The sequence below is a fragment of the Chenopodium album genome, chromosome 7, assembly GCF_948465745.1.
Source record: "Chenopodium album chromosome 7, dcCheAlbu1.1, whole genome shotgun sequence".
In the NCBI taxonomy this organism is placed as follows: domain Eukaryota; kingdom Viridiplantae; phylum Streptophyta; class Magnoliopsida; order Caryophyllales; family Amaranthaceae; genus Chenopodium; species Chenopodium album.
The window spans coordinates 22079519-22084566 of record NC_137840.1 but is presented as its reverse complement, the minus strand read 5'-3'; the positions used below and the strand labels follow the sequence as shown (position 1 = coordinate 22084566).

The following is a 5048-nucleotide window of genomic DNA, read 5'->3' as shown; positions in this document are numbered from 1 at the left end:
TCTTTAGTTTAATCTCTTAGTCATTCCTATCCTTTGTCCCAAGATAGCTTAAAGTCTAGTGATGAATGCGGTGTTTATGTGCTTCTTCCTGTGGTTTGACCCCTCTTCTTACCATATACTTGTATTAGGATAAGTCGAGTGTTAAAAATTTTATTTGATTTAAGTGTAGTTGTCTAACGACGCAATTATTCCTCTATCAAATTGGAGCCGTTGCCGAGGAGACGGCTTCCATTGCTATTTCATTGCTTGTTTGAGACTATCTCATCTTTTATTTGTTAGTGTTTGCTCCTTTTGTTACTTGTCAGTGCTTACGTTCTTCTTAGCTTTTTTGTATGAACAGAGGACGAACCTGCTCAAGATCTTTGATTCCCATCGATCTAGATCTAGAGAGGTCTTTGTCCCTACTTCGAAGAGAAGCAAGAGCAAGGAGTAGAAATTCTCACACCCCGACGAGAGAAGTAAGAGAACTAGAACATACTCCATCCTCTTCACCCGCAAGTGAAGAATTAGATAGCCCTAACTCATCATCGAGTCCGAAAATCAACCCTTTCTCAACCTATAAGTTCTAGAGTGAAGAAGGTCATAAAATGGGAGAGAATATGCCTTTGAGTCGTCTTGGGGCTCCTGAAGCCTTTAGAGCACAAAGTGGGATCCTAACTCCTACTACTCAAGCCAACAATTTCGAGATCAATCCTAATTTGATTGCTTTTATTGAGAGGAAACAATTCTTGGGTGGAAAGTTTGAGAGTCCTCATGAACACTTAAAAGAGTTTGAGAAATATTGTGACACGGTAAAGGTCAATGGAGTAACTCAAGAATATATCCGCCTCAAGATGTTTCCATTTTCACTAATTGGGAGAGGTCTAGAATGGTTAGAGAAGGAGGTGCCCCCTAATTCTCTCACAACATAGGACCAAGTTACTACGACTTTCTTGAGGAGGTTTTATAACCATAGGAAGACCGCCAAGGCTCGGTCTTTGATTCAAGGTTTTCACCAAAATAGTGGTGAGTCTCTAAGTGCGGCATAGGAACGATATAAAGAGCTTCAACGTCAATGCCCACACCATGGGATACCCAAGTATCAACTCATTCCTACTTTCTATGGAGGTCTCACACCTCAAGGAAGAACAAGCCTAGACGTCGCGGCCGGCAGTCCAATCATGAACAAAGGAGAGCATGAAGTGGAGTGTATTATAGAGGAGGCCGCAAAACAATATGATGATTGGTATGAAGGATACAGGGATGCTACTTCTAGAAAGGGTGTTTATGCATTGGAGCAAGCCAACGCAATCAACAACCTCTCTACCCAAATCTCCAAAATGACCAAGCAAATGGATAAATTGATGAAAGAAAGGTCCAACCCTCATGGTAATACCTCCGCTTCAACCAAGGGAGGCAATGGTATGGATACTTCCTCCTCCTCTTCTTACAATACAATGCCCCAAGGATGCATCTTTTGTTCTAATTGTGAAACCTATGATCATGATACCTCCCATTGTGTATATGCTTGTGAAGTTCAACCCCTTTCCCATGAAGATGATGATAATATGGAAAATGTCAATGCTATGAATTTTGCTCCTAGAATGGGAAATGTAGGGAACTTGAGGCCAAACTCCAATCAAATGGGGAATTGGAATCAAGGTGGAAACCGTGGTTGGAACCAAAATGGTGGTGGTGGTTATGATAACCAATACCATGGTAGGGGAGGCCCTTCCAATTTCTATGGAAGAGGCTACTCTAACTAAAGGAGGTATGGTAATCAAAACCAACAACCTAATTCCCGATACCATGACCATCAAAATTAAAATTTTGGTGATCAAGGTAACATGGGAAATAATCAACAAAGCAATGTTCCTAACCAAGGCACCGGAGGCAATAGGGGTCAATATGTTTCTAACTATGCCCAAACTAATAGGCCTCCGGGTTTCCATCAACCCCAACTTCCTCCACCTCAACAATCTCTTCAACTTAAAGCCTCTACAAATGATCCCGTGATGGCTAAATTAGATGCTCTTTTGAAAATGCGTGAGGAGGATCAAAAGAAACATGAAAAGGCCCAAAAATGCACCAATGCTCACATGAAAATGCTTGAGACCCAAATTGCTCAACTTGCATCTAATTCATATCCTTCTTCTTCTTCTTCTTCTTCTTCTTCTTCTTCTTCTTCTTCTTCTTCTTCTTCTTCTTCTTCTTCTTCTTCTTCTTCTTCTTCTTCATCTTCTTCTTCTTCTTCTTCTTCTTCTTCTTCTTCTTCTTCTTCTTCTTCTTCTTCTTCTTCTTCTTCTTCTTCTTCTTCTTCTTCTTCTTCTTCTTCTTCTTCTTCTTCTTCTTCTTCTTCTTCTTCTTCTTCTTCTTCTTCTTCTTCTTCTTCTTCTTCTTCTTCTTCTTCTTCTTCTTCTTCTTCTTCTTCTTCTTCTTCTTCTTCTTCTTCTTCTTCTTCTTATATTCCAAGTCAAGGAGTCAACCCTAAACCTTTGTATGTCGTGACAACTAGGAGTGGGAAGGTAGTAGGGAGTGACCCTTTAGTTGAGGAAGAACCCCAACAGGAGGTGGAGTTAGAGAATGAGGGTGAAAAAACGAATAATCCATTGAGTGTTGAAAAGGAAAAAATTGTTGAGGTGCCAAAGGAAAAAGAAGCCACCTCCTTGCCCCTAAATCGCCAATCTAGAGAGGAGAAGCTACCCTTTCCACAACGATTTGTATGAGCTAAACTTGATGCCCAATTTGAGAAGTTTTTGGAAGTCATTAAGAATTTACGTATTTTCGTCCCTTTTGTTGATGCTATGAAGCATATGCCCCACTATTACAAATTTTTGAAAGATCTTTTGAGTGGGAGAAGGGAGTGTGAGACGGTGAGTTTGACCACCAATTGTAGTGCAATTATTTCCAACAAACTTCCTACCAAATTTAAAGATCCGGGTAACTTTTCCATCCCTTGTTCTAACAATGGCATTGAATTTGTTAAAGCCTTTTGTGATTTAGGAGCAAGTGTGAGTCTCATGCCCTATTCCGTCTACCAAAAGCTTAGTGTAGGAACCCTCTCCCCCACTAACATTACTCTCCAACTAGCGGACCGTTCTGTTAAGTTCCCCATGGGCAAGGTTGAGGACATTCCTCTAAGGGTAGGAAAGTTCACATTCCCCGTGGATTTCTATGTGCTAGAGATGAATGAGGATGAGAGGATTCCTATAATTTTGGGTAGATCATTTCTAGCTACTTCTAGAGCTATCATCGATGTAAAGGAGGGTAAGATATCCTTGAAAATTGACAATGATTCCATTGAGTTTGATTTGAATAATGTTATGCAATAACCCTCCTCAAGTAGTGAATGCTTTAGGGTAGATGTTCTTGATACCGTTCTTAATGAATTTTCTCGCTCCCACTTGCATGCTTCTAATGATCCTCTCAAAAGTGTGTTGTTGAATGAATCAAAGATAGGTACTCATAAAGAAGACATACAATTCTATGAGGATTTGCTTGAGGAAAGCAAGAAGGAGTGCAAGGATGCGAGCATGGAAGAAGAGGCTCCTTACATTCATGACCTCTTTCAAGTTGAAGAAAGAGAAGGGAGCCCCAATGGTAAGGGAGCACCAAAGGTAGACTTGAAACCTCTACCTTTGGGCTTGAGGTATGCATTTCTTGGTCCCGATAAGTCTTTCCCTGTGATTGTCAATTCTAACCTAACGGAGGAGCAAACCTCCCTCTTGATCAATATTTTGAGAAAATACAAGAAAGCTTTGGGTTATACTATTGATGATATCAAAGGTATAAGTCCATCTTTATGTATGCACAAAATTTATCTAGAGGGAGATGCCAAACCTGTTAGACAAATGCAAAGAAAGCTTAACCCTTCCATGCAAGAGGTTGTGCGGAAGGAAGTGACTAAGCTTCTTGATGTGGGAATTATTTACCCAATTCCTCATAGTGATTGGGTATCTCTCGTGCAATTTGTGCCTAAGAAAGGGGGCATGACAGTAGTGAAAAATGATCATGATCAACTAGTTCCCACTAGACTTGTTGGCGCATGTGTATTGACTATCGCCAACTTAACACAAGTACATGCAAAGATCATTTTCCACTACCGTTCATTGATCAAATGTTGGAAAGGCTTACAAAGCATTCCTTCTATTGTTTCCTTGATGGTTACTCAAGATTTTTCCAAATCCCGATTGACCCCAAGGATCAAGAGAAGGCGACTTTCACATGCCCCTATGGTACTTATGCGTATTGTAGGATGCCTTTCGGGCTTTGTAATGCCCCCGCAACATTCCGACGTTGCATGATGTCCATTTTTAGTGATATGATTGAGGATGAGATAGAAGTCTTCTTGGATGACTTCTCCGTTGGAGGAGCCACCTGTATAGATTGTCTATCTAATTTATCTCGTTGCTTAGAAAGGTGTGAGAGGGCTAACCTCGTGTTGAATTGGGAAAAGTGCCACTTTATGGTGGAAAGTGGGATTGTTCTTGGGCACAAAATTTCCCATGCCGGCATTGAGGTAGATAGAGCCAAGGTAGAGGTTAGTGAAAAACTTCCTCCCCCCACCAACGTGAGGGAAGTGAGATCCTTTCTTGGCCATGCCGGGTTCTATCGGTGCTTTATAAAAAAAATTTCAATGATTGCTAAGCCTCTCACATCCCTATTGGAACAAGATAAGGAGTTTGTGTTTGATGATGCTTGTCAAGAGTCTTTTTGTAGGTGGAAAAAAGCCCTTTGCACATCTCCTTTTGTCCAAGGCCCGGATTGGTATCTTCCATTTGAGCTCATCTGAGATGCAAGCGGCGAGGCCATTGGATCGGTTCTTGGACAACGAAAGGATGGGAAACTTCATGTCATACATTATTTGTCTAAAACTCTCAATGATGCCCAACGAAACTACACAACTACCGAGAAGGAGTTCCTAGCGGTTATTCACTCATTTGAGAAGTTTAGGACCTACCTCATTGGTTCTAAGACAATCGTGTATACCGACCACTCGACTCTCAAATATTTGATAGGAAAGAAGGAAGCTAAACTTAGGTTGTTGAGATGGGTTTTAGTCCTCCAAG

At 41.0% G+C, this 5048-nt stretch overlaps 1 non-coding gene across 1 annotated transcript; it reads right to left on the bottom strand.

Moving 5' to 3' along the window:
• Positions 1 to 966: 966 nt before the first annotated feature.
• Positions 967 to 1072, bottom strand: LOC145641334 (small nucleolar RNA R71). Its single transcript, XR_014115372.1, has one exon. It is a non-coding gene; the product is annotated as a small nucleolar RNA R71 (small nucleolar RNA).
• Between the last annotated feature and the right edge of the window lie 3976 nt (positions 1073 to 5048).